Here is a 20,020-nt window from a genome sequence, read left to right as displayed (position 1 = left end):
TTCAACTCCCACTTGTGAGTGAGAACATGCAGTATTTGGTTTTCTACTCCTGTGTTTGCTGAGAATAATAGCTGCCAGCTTCATTCGTGCCTCTGCAAAGGACATGAACTCATAATATTCCATGATGTATGTGAGCATATACAGTATTTATTAAAGTTTAGCTAGTAAAACAAAGTCTTTATCAGACATGTGTCATACTAGCTATAAAAGCCTTCTCAGAAATAATTTAAAGAGAACTGTCCATTGGTGTTTCCAATGAAGTAGCATATAAGTGAGCATCACCTGTCATTTCTGCCGTGAGAGAGGTAATGAATGTTAGGATGTCCTCCTTAGTTCTAAGTCATCACCAGTCCTTGTTCTCTCTCCCACTCCCAATTTGCCCATGTTGTGTGCACAAATCCTAGCGACATACTATGTCTTGGGTAGAAAAAAAGAAGTGACAATAAGATGACTTAACTTGTCTCTATCTCTGGGTTTATCTATATTTCCATCTCTTTGCATTAAAAAAAATACCAGAACAAAGCCTAGTTCAAAGAAGAGAGCTGTCACTGCTTCTCTCAAGTTTCTAAGAAAATGGTGTAATATTGTGTAACAAGAAATAGCATCATCTCAGTGAGAAACTCCTGTACTTAGAACAACTGAATTGCAGAAGTTTATGGCTTAATAAATGTGGGCAGAATTGAATTTTTAAGTTACGAAGGAACACGGAACTTGTGCTTTTGGCCATGGTGAAGTAGAATGCAATGGCCCAAAGTTCACTAAAAGCAATAAAAGAAGGAAAATAAAAGTCAAAATCAGGGAAAAAAAAATGTCAGAAGGTATTAAGAGAGATTGTGATGCAATCAGGACTTGAGGGGTTAATATTCTAAAGGAAAGAAAACTTCAGAGATGAACCACACTACTATAAGATGCTTTGTGTGCCTGTAATCCCAGCTGCTCGGGAGGCTGAGGTAGGAGAATTGCCTGAGCCCGGGAGGCAGAGGTTGTGGTGAGCCGAGATTATGCCATTGCACTCCAGCCTGGGTAACGAGAGTGAAACTCTGTCTCAAAAAAAAAAGAAAAGATGCTTTTCTCCTTCAAGGTTCTGATAATTCTAGGCATAGACTGAATTATGGAGAGCAAAAATGGCTGAAAATTTGGCAAGGAACATAGGAGATGTATGGTAAACAATGGCAAAATCCTGCATATATATATAACTGGAGACCTGTGGGAAGAGGAGAGAGACAATGGGACAGGTACAAATTTGTAGAGACAATGTCCAAATATTTTCCAATATTGGTGAAAGACATTATGCTACAAATTTTTTAAACATTTAAAACTCCAACAAGGTTAGATACAAAGAGACTATACCTATCAAGATCATAGTAACACTACCCAAAAACAAAAAAAAAACAAATTTCTTCTTAAAGCAGTCATAGATAAAAGACACATTAGTTTCAATAGGGCAAGGAGACTATACCAGACTTTTCAACAGAATAATGGCAACTAAAAGGTAACAAAATAGCATTTTTAAATGTCAGAGGAAAATTACTGCCAATCCTTCTATAAGAAGTGAAATTGTCCTTTAAAGAAGATATATATATAAATGTCCAGATAAGCAAAACTAAGATAATGTGTTGCTAAAGATATCTACTACATCCAAATAAAATGATCTAAGGTGGAAACATAAAAATACAAGAAAGAATAAAAAGCAATTATAAAAGTAAATGTGTAATTAAAATATTGTATAAAAATGGTAATATGGGTTAAAATATATGTAGCATTAGTTATCAATAAGAGAGCTTATAATGAGTATCTATAAAAATTCCGCAGTGAACATTAGGCTTAATAGTAAAATATTGAGTGTTTGCCCTGAAATTAAGAGATAAATATCTGTCATTATTACTTTTATTCAAAAGAAGGTTTAAGTCAGTATTATAAGAATTTCTCTTCCGAGGAAAAGAAATTAAGAACCAGAAAGGACAGACTGAAGTGAATATTTGCACAGAAAATCCATAAGGGCCACAACTCTTTGAATCAACTAGTGAATTTAGCAATGGGGCTAGACAGAATATCAATATGCAAAATTATTTGTATTTAGATTCTGGCAAAATAAATAGAAATAAAAACATTTAAAACTGTACAATTTAAAATAACTCAAAACCATCAAATGGCTTGGAATAAACCTAACAAATGACATGGAAGAGCTCTACACCCAAAATTCCAAGACAATATTGAGAAAAATGTAAGAAATCTGAAATAAATAGAAAAATATACCTGGTATGGTAGAATGAAAGACAGAATTTTAAAGACATCAAATCTCTCCAGATTGATTTCATAAACTTGGCACAATTCCCACCAAAATTTTGGTAGGCATTTAGTTTATGTCTTTGTTTTTGTTTTAGTTTTTAAAATTTGATTCTAAATTTATATATAAAAATACAAATGACAAAAAAATAACCAAGAGAATCTTAAAGCAGGAAAAGCCATAGGGCCCATACAACTAGTTATTCAGTGTTATTTTAAAATAATTGAGAAAATGTCATATAAGATACAAGAATCGCAAGTAGAAACATGAGACAGTTGTTGAGTCAACTGAAATCCAGTTCAAAAAAAAAAGTAAAATTTCAATCATACTTCATACTCTATGCAAAAATCAATTCCAGACTGGAGACCTAAGTATTAAAAGTCAAAAGATAAAGTTTCCATGGGGAAAAATAAACGTTTTGATGCTAATGTTATGATGATGGGGAAAGCAATGATTTCTTAAACTGATACAAAAATCCATAACCAGAGAAATAATTACAAATAAAATATTAAATAAATTACCTTCATTAGAAGACATCAGTGAAAATCCAACTCTTTGAGCAAAAAAAATAAAATAAAATAAAGATATCAGCTGGACGTGGGGTCTCATGCCTATAATCCCAGCACTTTGGGATGCTGAAGTGGGTGGTCTGGAGTTCAAGACCAGCCTGGCCAACACGGTGAAACCCCATCTCTACTAAAAATACCAAAAAAATAATAATAGCTGATCATTGTGGCAGGCACTTGTAATTGCAGCTACTCAGGAGGCTGAGGCAGGAGAATCTCTTGAACCAGGGAGGCAGAGGTTACAGTGAGCCAAGATCGCACCACTGCACTCCAGCCTGGGCAACAAAGGAAAAACTCTGTCTCAAAAAAAAAAAAAAAAAACCATATATATATATATATATATATATTCATAGTGCAAAAATATATATATATATGTGTGTGTGTATATATGTATATATATACGCACACAGTGCAAATATCTAATGAAGGACTTATAAGAAAATGTCAATTCACCATTTGAATACAAATATGGACAAAAGACTGAAACAGTTACTTTATAAAGAGGATATAAGTATCTCCCCTAAGTTATGGAGAGGTGCTCAGCCTCATTAGTAACCAAGGGAACAGACACACCACAGTGGTTAAAACAAAATTACTGATCATACCAAGTGTTTGAAAGTGTGTAGAGCAACTGTCTACTGAAGTTGAACTTATTTATGACTTATGACATAACACTGCCACTCCTAAATGTATAGCCAATAGAGGTTCATATCTATGTTCACTAAAATAACACACCAAAATATTCCTAATAGAACTGTTGGCAATACCCACAAGAATTTTTTTCAAACCCCGAAACAACTCAAATGTCTATCAAGAATAGAATAGATAATGAAATGGTGTTTTTGTCAAACATGTAATACTATACATCAATAGGAGCCTATCAATTAGTGTTAAAGGTAAAAAGATAAATGAATTGCACAAATGAAATTCTGAACAAAATGAACCAGAGAAAAGAGGACATGTTATATGATTCTATTTATACAAAGCTCACCAGCAAAACTTGGGAAGTAAAAGCCCTTTTGTTATCCATAATTGTAGAACACCAGGGGAAGTATTCTTGCTGGCAAATGGGTCCTATGAGCCCAATGAAAGGTAGCAAATAAATGAATGGAGAAATAGAGTGTGAACGTCAAAGTGCTAATATTCAAACTGATTCAAGTCTTTCCATTTTCTGTAATTTGTAAGAGTAGTTGACTTTCAATAATAAGAAAACCATAAGACATAGTGTCTGCATAGTTCTAAATATTATTTGTACTCAATTCAACTACTCACTGAATAACATTCTACCCAACACTCTGCAAAGTTTCATTACTGAGATGAAGGAATGCAAAAGAATCTCTTGAAACTCCCAGGTAAAAGAAAACCTATATTTGAACCACATAATTCAGGGTAGCAGATGCTAAAAACAGCTGGAGTGCATGATTGTTTGCAAAATATTGAAACATATATTTTTATTCTGAGGAAAGGTATTTATAGGCATTTTCATCAGGATTTCTATTTCAATTAACAGAGTGATTTTCACAAAATATTTCAATCACCAGATAATTTAAGTCAATACACCTAGTTGGTATTCATATATCCTATGAATATAATCATGTTTATCAAAATTCTTGCAGAAAGAAACTGCAGACAAATTTTTTAAATGTATTTTCTTTTTACAAGTTAGGCATTTGTTCCTCAAAAGAAATCTAATGTTTATACACATTATAACAGACCAATAAATAAACAAGTTTTCATGGGAGGACAAGTACTAGCTTCAAGCTGAAAGAGCAGTGCAAGGTGAGAAAACATCCAAGTAAGACAAATATGTGACAGAGGTTCTGCTTATACCACCTGACCATCAATAAAAAATGGAGAAGGCACACCAGCCACATGTCAAATAAGCACCCTGCTGACCAAATGGCCTTTAAAAATTCCACTGCCGGATAAATTATTCAAACCTTTTGAATTCTGCTGTCCATTTTTCTAGTAATTACCAAACACATATTGAATCTGGAATTTGACTTCAAAGCAGTCATTTCAAGTTTTCTTTGTGCCTTAAGAAATTCAATATTAGAAATAACATGAGAATTGGGCAAAGAAGACTGGCCTCTTTGCCCTTTACTATGTAGAGAATTGGTTGGCCCATTTTCTGTAATGTATATGTCTTCAGTAAGGAAGCTATGCTCCTGAATAACAGGATATCAGTTTCTTAACAGTACATAAGAAAATGAAAGCATAGCTCTTAGCTACTGAATGATAAACCAATGAAAAGGAACTCATCATTACGGAATGTCAGATGTTTAACCTCACAAATATTCTTTGAGGGAATCATTACTATCCTATTTGACAAATGTAAGAAAAGATGCTTAAATGAAGCAAATACTGTGTGCAAGGCCACAATGCCAGTAAATGCCAGATCTTGGAAAAATAAGGCTCTATTGTCTGCACTGTACCTAAGGCAGCCTCCTGTTTCTGTATTAAACAGTCTTCTAAACCCAACAGCAAAATAAAGGCATTTTTGTATATTCAAAATTACGTTTACAATATTGCTATTTAATTCAAGGGACTTGGAACATGTTTTTAAGTTAGATCTATTATATTGTGCTGGAGAAAATTCTCAACTTTGAGTAGTAGTCCATCAGGGTTTTGGACCTGTCTCTAGCTGTGTAGACATGGGAAAGTTATTAGTCTCTCTAAACCTCAGTTTTATGTATTTGTAAAATGAGATGGTTAGGCTCTCAATGCATGGTAACTACTTGTTACTGTTTTATGAGTCACACAGAGTTGACTCTGAGACTACAATAGGGTAGGATAATGTAGACAATTGAATTAATAGTTCAAATTCTTCACTCTCCTGGCACGAAATTATATATACATACCCTCTGCAGTGGTCCCATGGTGAGCAAGGTGCTCTTCCCTTCTCCTTGACTCTGGATTTGGCTAAATAAATTGTCTCAGCCAAGGAGATATTAGCAGGCATGATGTGATCGGAGCCTTAAAATATGCATGATGGTAGAGCTTGCCCTCTTATACTTTATAATCTGCCACAAGAACAGCCTCTCCTTGGTATTGCCTGTCCCTTTAATCTTGGTTTCACATGAGACATGTAGAGGAGCAAACCTTAGTCCAATTCAGATGACAGCCTAATGGAGAGCTACCCACATAAGACCCATCTACATCAGCCAGCTCTCATGAGAACAAATGCTTTTTGATGTAAGCCAGTGAACTTGTGGAGTTTTATGCAGCAAAAAACTGTCAAAGAAAAAAATATTAGGGAAAAGTATTGCTTGGAGAGCCTCTGGAAATCTCATAGCTGCTTCAGTTCTGTTTATATATTGGGCAACCTCATGACCTTTCACTTGAAGAATGGATTTCCCAGCTAAACGTTTGGAAAATATTGGAGTGGATTATTACTTACTTTGAGAAACAAGATTTTGTGATTCAAAGGTCAATTGTAAAAATAAAAATAACAAAATAACTATTAGAAAACACAGTATGTAAAACCAACTATTCTAAGTATATAAATAGGCTGATCAGGAAATGAACATAAACCAAAATATTTTCTCATGTAACAAGAATTACAATGTGATGATACTAAGTTTCAGCATCTACCAATATATGGCATTAATTTTGTTTTTTGGAATAACAATATGGCATAGAAGACAATAAATAGGTTGGTAATTGATGGTAATTTAAGTAATGTATTTCCTTTTTTGGAACGTTAGCATCATCTTTTAACTGGGCTCTCACTCCAGTGGAGAGAAGATTATTGGATTGATTTGTTGTTGTTGTTATTTCTCTTTACTTTGTGATCAGAAAGTGACACTAAATGCCCTAGAAGTCCCTGGCCAGAGGAGAGTAGCTTCCTCATTCAGATAGTGTCAGTGGTTTTTGGTTATCAATAATTTTACTGCTTGTCTTCCACCCATGAAGGGCACCTGCCTGCCTGCATTTGTGACCTCTAAGACAGATCCAAGGAAAACAAGGCAGTTGGTCTGAAGCCTTCCAAAGAATACCCTCTGTAAAGCAAAATTGGTGAAGCATGATGAATTCTGCTGGTAATAAACATTTTAGATCTCCAGAGAAGCCCATATATATGTTGTATAAGAAACATCATAAATATTGAGGACTCCAGTGAGAAACCTCTAAAATTAAGCTACATTTCCCACTTCTAAAAAGATTTGGCTAAATAGACTCATTTTGCTTTTTTTCCACAATCCTATTGTTATGAGTATGGAGAGCTTATCTTTCCCAATGTCCACTTTAATGTAATATGAATAATGTGTGTTCTCAAAAATTGTGTGTAGAGTGATAAGGAATAAGTTTTGATGTCCTACTTGGCTCTCAGCTTTGTCACTAGGACTTCCAGCAAGGAGAAGTTGGTTCTAGCTGTAAAACTTTTAGTTCCCTCTTTAGTAACTTAGGGTAGTGGTTCTCAAATGTTAGCTGAATCAAAATCACCTGAAGGGCTTGTTAAAACACGGATTGCTGGGCCCTGTCCCTGGAGCTTCTGATTCCATATGTCTGGAGTGGGGACTGGCAATCTGCACTCCTAACAGTTTCCCAGGTAACACTGATGTCACTGGTACAGGAAAGATGCTTTGAGAAACAATAGAATAGGATGACTTGGACAGGTACCCTTACCCACCTGATTTTAGTGTTCTCATTTGTAAACACAAGAGTCGTATTTTATCCCCTCGGAAAGTTTGTTCCCTCCTACCAAAAAATAATGAAGGATTATCTTTAAAATGGTTTTATTATCTCTTTGTACCAGAACCTTATTTCAATTGTGGTTCCTTTCTTTGTGAGCATGCAACAGGGTTGAAACTAACCTGCAGTGTCTTTTATTGGAAAGAATACATTGTTGTTGTCTTAGCATTTCTACAACGTATTTTTCCTGAGGAAAAGCATTCTCATTTTTTTTCTCTCTCTGTACTTCTTTTGAAAGTGGAGGGAAATGGGAAAGCTTGCCCTCCAAATAACCCTGAAGTCCTGGGAGATGCCGTTGAAAAACCATTTGTTACATGATGACCTTTGCTTTACCATCTTATTCAAATGAGGTAGTTTGAAAGAAACCTGTTTCCTGCCCACTCTAATAAAATTTATGGGTTTCCAGGTTGCATTCCATACATTTTAGCAAATCCTGATATTCCCATGTGTCTGTCATCTTCCTCCAAGTTCTCTAATACATTATAAAATGGGAATTTACATTAAAGAGAAAAATTCTCCATCAATAATTCATGCCTTCTATTGCTTGATCCGTATCAAGTGAATTCCTGCCAGTTCCTTTTTTTCTCTCACCGGAATGAACATAATGTATAATAAATTCTGAAATTTACTAATTTGTTAGAAAATTATAAGCATAGATTTGAGAATTCAGGCACATTAATATTTCCATGTCAACTCAATTATTTGGGCACTATGTAAATAAACCAGTAAGTTTTCCAGCAATCTTCATCACATCTGTGTATTTTCAAATTAATGGTATAAATCTGTGTTATCCTGTTTTTTATTACATTCAAACAAGGAAAAAGGTTCTAGATCCACCTACATTTTAAAAGATTTTTTAAAATATTGCAGATATTTTTCTTTATCTTTGATCTTAAAGTGTCAGTGAACAGATAAATCAAATCACACTTTTTGTGATGAATAGAGAGGCATCAACTGCCTTTTAATTAATGAGCTTGTGTTTTTTTTCGCAGAGGATTCTATATGTTAAAAGATGGTTCTGAATGAGCTTTAGTGATTGATTGTTTACCATAATCTTTCCTGTGCTAACTAATGAGTCACAGAAGCCATTACTGGGAAGTCAATACAATTTGATTGTGTCAAAATAAATTTCATTAGACTTATATTCTACCTTCAGGGTTGCCAAAGACTGATTACTAATTTAGTAGAGGTTGGCCTTTCTTAGAAGCAATTTCCTAATAACCACCAATATAATCTAGCCTCTAGGCATCTAAATCCAGAGCCCATTTTTTTTTATTGATGGTAACACCACTGCGGGATTTGCTCACTTTGTTCCCCTTTATAATTTCCTTCAAGGGAGAAAAAACCCCCAAAACTACTATCCATATATATATATATGGATATATGAGAGTGATGGTGAGAGTTAACTACATACATATATATATACATACACACATATATATATACGTATATATATATATTCCTATATTCCTAACCACTGAAAAATGAGTGTATATAAATGCATAAACACACTTTTATCAGAATACAGCATACATAAAGTACACTAACCTTAAGTATATAGATTTATTTTTTTATACATGTAAACTCTCGAGTACCCATCACTCAGATGAAGATACGGAACATGTCTGTAATCCCATGCCCTTTCCAGTCAATATCCATGACTTTCTACACCTAGGTAACCCACTTTCCAACTTCCATTGCTGTCACTTAGTTTTGCCTGTTCTTTATATTCATATAAATGCTATCAGACAGGTATCATTTTGCATCTGATTTCTTTCATACAGTCTAATATCTGTGAGATTGATCCACATTGTTGCATGTATGAGTAGTTTGTTTTCACTGGCAAATAGTATTCTGCTGTATTAATGTATTACAATTTCATTGTCCACTCTTAGTTGATGGACACTGAGGTTGTTTTCAGTCTCTGGCTGTGAGATTATGTGGTTATGAATGTCCCTGCACATGCCATTCGAACACCTTTAAGGTCCTCTATTATTCACCTACCAGGGCACTGGTGAAATGGCTTGTCCAGAGGCCTTTCTATATTTTCCTTTTTTTAATCCACCTGCACGTGGCTCTGACAAGATGTTTGTTTATATGTATAAACAACGTCTATATATAACCAAGGTCTTCGGAGGCACTTTGAAAGGAAAGGGAGTCGACAGTGAGAATATCACCAATATGTTCCCACTTAATTCCCACAACCAGTCTAACTAGGGACTATCTAGAGCAGATTCATGGCAAGACAATTTGAGAGTCACAAGAGACATCGAAAGACAGACCCGGCACCTTCCGGCAAATGTGACATTATACATACAGGTAAGACCCAGAGAGGTTTAGTGATTTTTATAAAGTTACATAGCTAGTGAAAGGCCTTAGTTGTGATCCTAGGACCTAGTAGAATTTGGATTAGAACCCAAGTTCTTGTGATGTTCAGGGCACTCTGCGCAAAGGTACCTGGCCAATGGGATGAGAGTGATGGTGAGAGTTAACCAGTGATTGCAAGTTAAATACGAGTTGAGAAATCCAGGCAGATTCTTTTCACATTGACTGCTCCCCACTCTGATGGACACAGTTGGCTACTCCTCTGGTGGTATCTTGGCAGGAAAGCATTGAATGGGTCCTAATCGTTGAAGGTGAAGGCAGAACTGTTTCATGGATAAAACAATTAGAGGAATAGTCCTAGACAGTGAGAGAAGCAGTCAACTCCGTTCGATGTCAGCCTTTTCCCTTTCCATTCAGCACAGTGAATCAAAAAGCAGTTTCTTTGGAGGTAAGCAGTCAGCTAAACTGTCTGGGGTTTACAAAGGCCCAAGATTCATGTCTACACAATCAACCCTGTACAGTTGTACCACCAGTCCCTACTAAAGCAAACCCCTCCTTCCCTGACACCCTCTAAGACTGCTTATTACCCCCATGTGAGTAATTTTCCCCTTCCAGTCTCCCTTGAATGCTGGCATTTTCCATGTCATAAACAAATTTAGAATGGGCAAGAAAGCAAGAACACAATATGATTTCTTTCTCTCACCTGCCATGATACAATTGTGGGGGCTGAGTAGGAATTAGAAAGGGATATTGCTGAGTCTTACTGAGGACTCAATTCAGTTTGTATTGAGTTAATCTCTTTTGTCTTTCTGTTGATAGATTCTCATGCCAGGTTCTACGATAGGGACTAGAAATAAACCAAGGCAGACGGAAAATAGAAGGGCTAGCAGAAATGAATTCAGCTCACCGCTATTCTGTAATTAAGTCACAAATCCCTTCTCTCAATTTTAACAGAATAAATTGAGCAAACGTTTACTGGACACCTATTAGGTTCCATGGATACAGAGATAGCCACAGTCTCTGTCACCAAGAAAGTTTCTATTTAAAAGGACACTTGAGACAACGCATCTTTTGTTTCTCTGTTCATTCACTCAATAACGGATGTTGAGTTTCTAAACACTTCCAAACACTGTGCTAGGCACTCAGCATGCATAAATGAGTAACTTTGGCCTCATGGTCTAGAACAATGATCATATAAGATATAATAATAGACTAACAGAATAACAATGGTAGTAAAAGCTTACTTTACAAATATTAGCCCCATTTGGCATACAAGAATGAAGCTTTTATGTTCTCCTTGTGATAAAACAAATATTATCGATTTTGGTAAGTCCTAAATTGATAAATATTATCAAATAAATATTAATCACATATTTATTAGTGAATAAATCAAATATATATTAATGAATACATAAATAATAATCATTTAAAATGATCAATAATCAAATTACTACATGCCCAACAATGTGCCTTTTACATCTAAGTTCTTTATTTAGTCCTTAAAAGATCACTCTGAGCTAGCTGTTAGACCCAATTTGCAGAATATAAAAATGAGATTCACAGAGATAAAGAGCTTTACTGAGGTCACACAGCACAACCAGTGGAAGTAGAGCCAGAGATTTGAATGAATGGAGGTCCCTCTGCATCCAAAGTCGGAGATCTTAACATCAACTCCGTAGAGGTGCCTTAACAATTCACTGGAGGGAGTGTATGTGTTGGCAGAGAAAAGTCCACCTAGTTGGTGGTGGAACTGGGAATTAGTTCCTAGAGGAAAAGCACTTTGAGAGAGTCCCTATTTGGTCATCTCCGAGGCAATCAGTTGGAAGGAAGCTTGCCTGACAGAGCAAAGTATAACGCTGATTATCCACACTCAGTAAAGAACTGAGTGATCAATTTGTTTTTTGGTGTGAATTTAGTCTTAATTAAACTTGTATTCATTTCTATATGGCCCCCACCACTGTTCTACCCTCAGGTACAAGTTTAAAGAAAAGCAATGCAAGACTGTATGGCTGATTCCAGCCCTTCTGTCTGTTAGGAGTGGGTGGTAGGGAGAGTTTGGCTTCATGAAGTCAGTCAGGAATCCAGACTTCTCCCATCTCATCAAATTCATGAGAGCCTTATTAATAATTGACTGGTTCCCAAAACAAGCCAAGGTGAATAAACTAGCTGATTTTAAAAGAACTACTTACTTAGGTAAGACAAATTCCAGAGACGGTCAGCACCTTTTGGCCTCCAAACCAAGCTGGCTGACCCAGACTGGTCGCATTCGTAAAAAAATACATGTATTATATTAGTGACCTTTGGACACTTACGAGTAGGCACATTCAGCCTATAGAGAAATTGGTTTTTTGGAATTCTTTATTCCACAGTCATCAGAATCTTCAAGAATGCAAATAATCACAAGAGAGAATACAGTGAGGCATGGTGGGATGAATAATCTGTTTGCATATGCTGGTTGGCTGCATCCTATAATCAAGCTCTGACCCAACCAAAAACCTGAATTGCATCTTAGAAAGGAAGTCACCAGTGACCCTCAATTTGGAATCCAAATGACATTCAAGCTTTGGACTCTACCATTCTGTGGCATTAGCTACTGCTTACCCAAGGTGTCAGATAGAACTGTAGGTTATAAGGGACAGAAACTAACTCCCCAGGAAGTTACAGTGGAAAATGAAATGGGATTGTATGCATGATATCTCACAGAGTCAAAAGAAGGCAAGAGGCTGGGACAAGAAGTAGAATAAGAGATAAGACCCTTGCAGGAACCACTGGGCCATATGGCATGGGGCTGCCTTGGAAGCAACTGAGATGTCTGTCTTTGTGTCCCACTACTCAAGATATAAGGACAGGAGTGAAGAGGTGTCTGACCTTGATTGGATTACATGGCTGTTACTTCAGGGGGCAAGTCAGACACAATGTGGGTGAGGTTGTTCCCATAGAAAAGTCAGTACATGGTGAGGAAATGGGAGTGGGAAGTGGCCTGCTAAAGCAATGTCCAATGTCTTCCATGTCCTCGGTTTTGAATTTCTTTCTTCCCCCGGTATAACACCATCTTAATTTTGCTCTTACCTTTCCACCCATTTCTTCCTTCACCCCTCTGTTATGAGTTTCTTGAGAACAGAAAATGCGTTTTATTCAATTTTGTCTTCTTTAGCACCCAGCATAATGCCTGGAATGTATCAGGCACTAAATTTTTGGTTGAATAAAAGAGTGAGTGAATGAATAAATTTTTGACACACATAGTCCCTACTCATAAAAAATTTAAACTGTCCAAAGGCAAAGAAAAAGGAGCCAAGAGACTGATATAGGTGATAGAAGTATATACAGCCTATAATGCAGGCAAAAAAGAAGAAGATGGTAATTCACAGTGACAGAGGTGATGCTCTCAGGAAAGCCTGCACCCAGGACTTGACAGTCTTGAGGATTACCAGGTGACCAAAGAGGAGAGGATCTCTCCAGCAGCATGCACCAAATCACAGATATGCAACTAAGGTGGTGCAGTCACAAACTGCAAGTGGTTTGGTCCAGCTACAGTTGAGAATGCTGGAAAGGAATTAGAGAGAGGTGAAACTGAAGACGGGTAGTAAAGGGAGATTTTGGAGGTCTTTAGAAGGAGTTTGTAGATAGCCCTTCCAAGAAGGGGAGTAACCCAATCATATATGCATTTTAGATAGCAAAACTTGAGATGAGCCAGATTGGAAGGATGGGCAATAAGGAATTAAGGATCAGTTTGCAGGTTGGGTGTACATTTGCGTATTTTCCCAGGTATCTTGCTGTTTCCTTCCCAGCTTCTTCTTCTGCTTATGTGGACTCTTCATTGAAAAATTATTTTATAAAAATTTGATTATTTGAATAATATAAGTATGTATACAGGTAAGGTTTATTTCCCATTTAAACATATGCTCAATCGTAGGTGTCTACCTGAAAGGATCTGCTGCCAACAATTTGTTGTGGCATCTCCTGTTTTCCCTATGTATTTGCATATACATGCATGTTGTTTTACGTGCTGTCATTTTCCACGTGATTTTGCTTACTTAACATAGTGTCTTGAATGTCTTTTTGTTTTTTGTGTAGAGTGAGCTGATTATTCATAACTGTGTAAGCCTCTGTAGTGTGGCTATGTATTAGTTTATCTATCTAGCCATTCCCTTAGAAATCCATGGATTACAGCCAGTTTCCACTATTACAGCCACTGTTACAATTCATTTTGGGCTTGCCTCCCTTTGAGCTTATGAATGTTTCCCAGGATAACCTCTAAGAAGGGTAATTACTGGATAGAAAATTATGCCCACATATAATTTTAATAGATTTTGCCAACTTGTTCTACAGCACTGCCTCAGTTTACACTCCCACCAACAGTGCATGAGTGGCTTAGTTGAAGTCTGTCAACTGTTCCTCCTCCTCTGGGAATCAGTCCTTGCTTCCTCACCCCAGTCCATGAAGACCACCCATCTCATTTTTTTCTGCTACTTACCTAATAACTAATTAATTCTGTCTTGTATTCTACTGATTCTATAAGGTTTTCTCTTCTTTACTAATTAAACTGTAAACTTACCTTGAAATGGCATTGTTCTATTCATGTTTACACATTTGAGTGTCTAAGTTACCACAAATAGAACTAACCCAGTAGTTATGAGGTAACACTGTGAAGGCAGAAATTCATCTGGATTTCTGAATCTTAGGAAACTACCAAACTCAGAATGCCAGCTGGCATCACAAGGGTTGACAAAGCATTACTGTTCTCATACTTCAAAGGAATAAGAATTCATAGCTATTCAAGTGGAACAAACTTCTCTCCATTTTCCTATATACTGACCAGTCACACCTCCTCCACTCCTCTTGTCTGATAATGGGGTGATAAATGCTAGAACAATAACATCAGTTTCTTAATGGCTGAGGAATACACAAGAAATGGTTGCCTGTTCTTCTTTGGGTGTTCTATGGTATGCATTGCTAGTGTATTGACTTAGGCTTGCAAAGTTAAATTAGGTTTTCTTCTCTCCTAAATCTATGTCCACAGAACAGACTCCAAGTCTGAGACTGGACCACGCTCAGTAGTAAAATGAGGCCCAATAAATGCGCCAACCTTACCAATCACTTAGAAGCTCCAACCACTGTGAAAAGTAGTTAATAATGGAGTAGAGGATCTCCCTCTTGAAGAGCAAAGGGTGATAGCATTCTAAGAATTGCGCATTCACTTTTTTCCTAGTTTAGTAACTTCCCATCATCGTTGCTTAAATGCCAGTATATAGTATCAAGAGAAAAATATTACCCTTGTGAAGCCAAAGGACTCATCAAGAGAAAGCAATAAAGCATTGAAGCTTATTTAGGATGAATATATTTGGACCAGGCTGTATGGATCACAGAAACCTCTTCTACTTGTATAGCTGTGTGGTGGGAAGGGGCTGAGGGCAGGGGAAGAAGGGAGGAGGAAGCCAACGTCTGTCTTTTTCAAAATGATATATCTTGCATGACAAACAAAAGACAATGTACCTTCAGAAATTTCTGACCATTTTAAACTTGTTAGAGCCAAGATCAGCACATCATATTTAACAATTCCAATATGCTTAATATGTTTAATATACAAGGGGACCACCAATATTCTAAAAGGCTATAATCAAAAATGATATAGGGAATTAGCAAGGGTAGTTTTCAAACTATATAGATGCACAAGAAAGTAACAAAGTCTGAATTCAGATATCTGGATACATGTATGCATGTGTGTGCGTGTCTATATATATATTCATTTTAAGAAAAATCTCAAGTCCCTGACAATTAATGGAAGAAGGAAGTTCAATCTTTCCGTTGGCTTACAAAGTTGGCTAAACTGAACTTTTATGTTAACTTTCTATAACTTGAATGTTTATTCATGGTCTTCATCGAGTAACTGGAATGATGGTAAAGGTGGTGAGCATTGGAGTTTACAGTTGAGATGTTCAAATATGCAGACCCAATCTTTCTCTGCTGCATCCTTGAAACACCACATCTGCAACCAGAGAAAACCCAGTCTTTGGGAGACTCAGTCAGCACTCCAATGGTCATATGGCTTGGTGCCAGGCATGACAATTCACAATTCATTTCCTCCCATGGAACACATTCATGCATAAAATATGTCCTTCACAGCAGCTATAGAGAAAATGAACAACTCTACTTAAAATGATCAAAACCACAAACAAAACACTAAAGGAAATAGAGAATGTAATCAGAACCATTTATCATCAGGTCCTCCAAAATGTGAACCATATTAAAGCATTATCATGAGGGTAAAATTGAGAATACTTAGGAAAAATGGGTAAGTTAAAGGCTACTCACCTTAATGTCATTTCTGAATTCTTGTGAGCCTCTAACATTAAAGCATATAGTATTCAATACCTGTCAATTTTTAAAAAAATTGTTGAGTTTACTATAACATTCACTTTTCATTAAAATATTTACCATTAAGAACTCATTAAATATTTACCATTTAAGAACTCTAGTCTTATCTATGGAGAGTAAAAATAATCAGCCCAAATGCCATGAACTCAAATCCTGGACAATAAATTTTGTCTTCTTTGCTTACTGTTACCAGTGATTAGCAGATTAGCAGTTATACCAATTATTACCAGTTATTATCACTTGTTACATGACAGTTAATGAACAGCCATAATTTTACACAAAGGGGCACTTCTTAGTATCTTTCCAACTACTAAAGTATTGTCTGAAGGAGACATGTTAGTAAGAATGTAAATAATTTCATTGGTTCATTGAAAGATGCTAATTACATATGTGATACTGGTATGTTTGATCCTTAGGATTTTAATATAGAATAGTAGGATATTCTGATTCCTTTTGGATTAGGAAAGAGTTTTATTTCTAAGCTGTAATATTGACTGCATTGAGCCCCAAACATAAAGCCCTGATGACATTGACTATCAAATGCATTGTCTATTTCAAAATAGCTAGGATAATTTTGAAAGTTCTCACTACAAAGAAATGATAAATATATGAGGTGATGAATATGCTAGTTAGACTGAATTGATCATTCCAAAATGTAGTCATGTGTAAAATATCACATTGTACCCTACAAGTATATTCAATTATTATTTGTCAATTAAAAACAAAATAAAACTTTATTTAATTGGTTGTTGGAGAAGTCTTATTTTTGTACTTTTATTTTAGGTTCAGGGGTACATGTGCAGGTTTGTTATACAGGTAATTGCATGTCAGGGGGTTTGGTGTACAGCTTATTTCATCACTCAGGTAATAAGGCACAGTACACAAGTATTTTTCAATTCTCACCCTTCTTCTACCCCCTACCCTCAAGTAGGCCCTAGTGTCCTTTATTCCCTTCTTTGTGTCCATATGTACTCAATGTTTAGCTCCCACCTGTAAGTGAGAGCATGTTGTACTTGATTTTCTCTTCCTGTGTTAGTTTGCTTAGGATAATGGCCTTCAGCTTCATCTATGTCACTGCAAAAGATTGTATCTCATTCTCTTTCATGGTTGCATAGTATTCCATGGTATCTATGTACCACATTCTTTAAAATCTAATCTACCATTGATGGGCATTTAGGTTGATTCCATTGCTATTGTAAATAGTTCTGCAATGAACATGTGCATGTGTCCCCATGGTAGAATAATGTATATTCCTTTGGGTATGTAGCCAGAAATGAGATTACTGTGTCAAATGGTAATTCTGTTTTAAGTTCTTTGAGAAATTGCCAAGCTGCTTTCTACAATGGCTGAACTAATTTACACTCCCACCAGCAGTGTATAAGAATTTCCTTTTCTTTGCAATCTCACAAGCTTCTGATATTTTTTGACTTTTTATAATAGGCATTCTTACTGATGTGAAATTGTATCCTATGTAGTTTCTATTTGCATTTCTCTAATGATTAGTGATGTTGAGCAGTTTTTCATATGCTTGTTGGCTACATGCACATCTTTACAAAGTGTCTGCTCATGTTTTTTGCCCACTTTTTAATGGGCTTATTAGTTTTCTACTTGTTAATTTAACCTCCTTAAAGATTCTAGATATTAGACTTCTGTCAGATACAGTTTGCAAATATTTTCGCCCATTCTGTAGGTTGTCCGACTCTGTTGATAGTTTCTTTTGCTGTAGAGAAACTCACTTGTTTAATTGTCAATTTTTATCCCATTTGTCCATTTTTGTTTTTGTCAGAATTGCTTTTAGCATCTTTGTCATGCAATCTTTGCCAAGTCCTATGTCCAGAATGATACTTTCTGGGTTATATTCCAGCGATTTAATAGTTTTAGATTTTATGTTTAAAAGTCTTTAATCCAAGTCTTTTTTTCTCTCTCTTTTGACACGGAGTCTTGCTTTGTTGCCCAGGCTGGAGTACAGTGGCAGGATCTCAGCTCACTGCAAATTCTGCCTCCTGGGTTCAACTGATTCTCGTGCCTCAGCCCCCTTCATAGCTGGGATACAGGCACACACCACCACACCCAGCTAATTTTTGTATTTTTAGTAGAGACAGAGTTTCACCATGATGGCCAGGCTGTTCTCGAACTCCTGGCCTCAGGTGATCTGCCCACCTTGGCCTCTCAAAGTGCTGGGATTACAGGCCTAAGCCACCATGTCTGGCCATTATATATAGTGGAAAGAAGAGGTCTAATATCAATCTACTGCATACAGCTGCTTTTATTGAATAGGGAGTCCTTTCCCCATTACTTGTTTTTGTCAGCTTTGTTGAAGATCATCTGGTCATAGGTGTGTGGTCTTATTTCTGGGCTATTCTGTTCCATTGGTCTATGTGCCTGTTTTCTGTACCCCTACCATGCTGTTTTAGTTACTGCAGCCATTTAGTATAGTTTGAAGTCAGGAAATGTAATACCTCCAGCTTCGTTCCTTTTGCTTAGGATTATCATGGCTATTTGTGTTTTTTGTTTTTTGTTTGGTTCCATAAGAATTTTAAAATAGTATTTTTTTTTAATTCTAGAGAATATCATTGATAATTTAATAGAAATAGCATTGAATTATTAAATTGTTTTGGGCAGTATTGCCATTTTAACAATATTGATTCTTCCTATCCATGACCAGAGAATATTGCTCCCTTTGTGTCATCTATGATTTCTTTGAGCAGTGTTTTGTAATTCTCATTGTAGAGCTCTTTCATCTCTCTAGTTTAGCTGTACTCCTAGATATTTTATTCTTTCCATGGCTATTATGAATGGAGTTGCATTCTTGATTTGGCTTTCAGCTTGGATGTTGTTGGTGTATAGGAATGCAACTGATTTTTGTATTTATTTTTGTATCCTAAAACTTTGCTGCAGTTGTTTATCAGATCAGGGAGCTTTTGGGCAGACACTTTGGGGTTTTCCAGGTATAGTGTTATACTGACTGCAAACAAAAACAGTTTGCCTTCCTTTCCTCCTGTTTTGATGCCTTTTATTTATTTATTTTGCCTGATTGCTCTGACTAGGACTTCCAGTACTATGCTGAATAGGAGTGGCAAGAAGGGCATCAGTATCTTGTTCTGGTTTGTAAGGGGAATGGTTCCAGCTTTTGTCTATTCAGTATGATGATGCCTGTGGGTTTTTCATAGATGGCTTATCTATTTTGAGGTATGTTCCTTCAATGCCTAGTGTTGAGAGTTTTTACTATGAAGGGATGTTGAATTTTACTGAAAGCCTTTTTCTGCATCTATTGAAATGATCGTGTGGTTTTGGGTTCAGTTCTATTTATATGATTAATCACATTTATTGGTAGGAATGTATCGAAGCAACCTTGCATCCCAGGGATAAAGTCTACTCGAGCATGGTGGACTAGCTTTTTGATATGCTTCCAGAATTGGTTTGCTGTATTTTGCTGAAGATTTTTGCATCTGTGTTCATCAAGGCTATTGGGCTGAAGTTTTCCTTTTTTGTTGTGTCTCTCAGTTTTGGTAGCAGGATGATGCTGGCCACACAGAATAAATGAGAGAGGAGTCTCTCTTCCTCAATGTTTTTGAATAGTTTCAGCGAGAATGGCACCAGATCTTCTTTGTACCACTTGTAAAATTTGGCTGTGAATCCATCTGGTCCTGGGCTTTTTCTGCTTGGAGGCTTTTTACTACTATTGAAGACCTTACATAGGAGGTAGATATGTGAACTTTCCCATAAAAATAATTAGAATTTATTATTCTTTATTATTACATCTAGCTTCAAACTA

At 36.3% G+C, this 20,020-nt stretch overlaps 1 long non-coding RNA gene across 1 annotated transcript in view; it reads right to left on the bottom strand.

Moving 5' to 3' along the window:
- LOC118148870 (uncharacterized) overlaps nucleotides 1-20,020 on the bottom strand; it is a 35,776-nt gene that overhangs the window by 14,638 nt on the left and 1,118 nt on the right. The window contains exon 3 of the long non-coding RNA XR_004735914.3: nucleotides 16,183-16,242. This is a non-coding gene — a long non-coding RNA (uncharacterized LOC118148870). The remainder of the gene's footprint in view (nucleotides 1-16,182; nucleotides 16,243-20,020) is intronic.

Source organism: Callithrix jacchus, chromosome 17 (assembly GCF_049354715.1).
Source record: "Callithrix jacchus isolate 240 chromosome 17, calJac240_pri, whole genome shotgun sequence".
In the NCBI taxonomy this organism is placed as follows: Eukaryota; Metazoa; Chordata; class Mammalia; order Primates; family Cebidae; genus Callithrix; species Callithrix jacchus.
The sequence above is the reverse complement of the archived record's forward strand: the minus strand, read 5'-3'. Positions and strand labels throughout refer to the sequence as shown.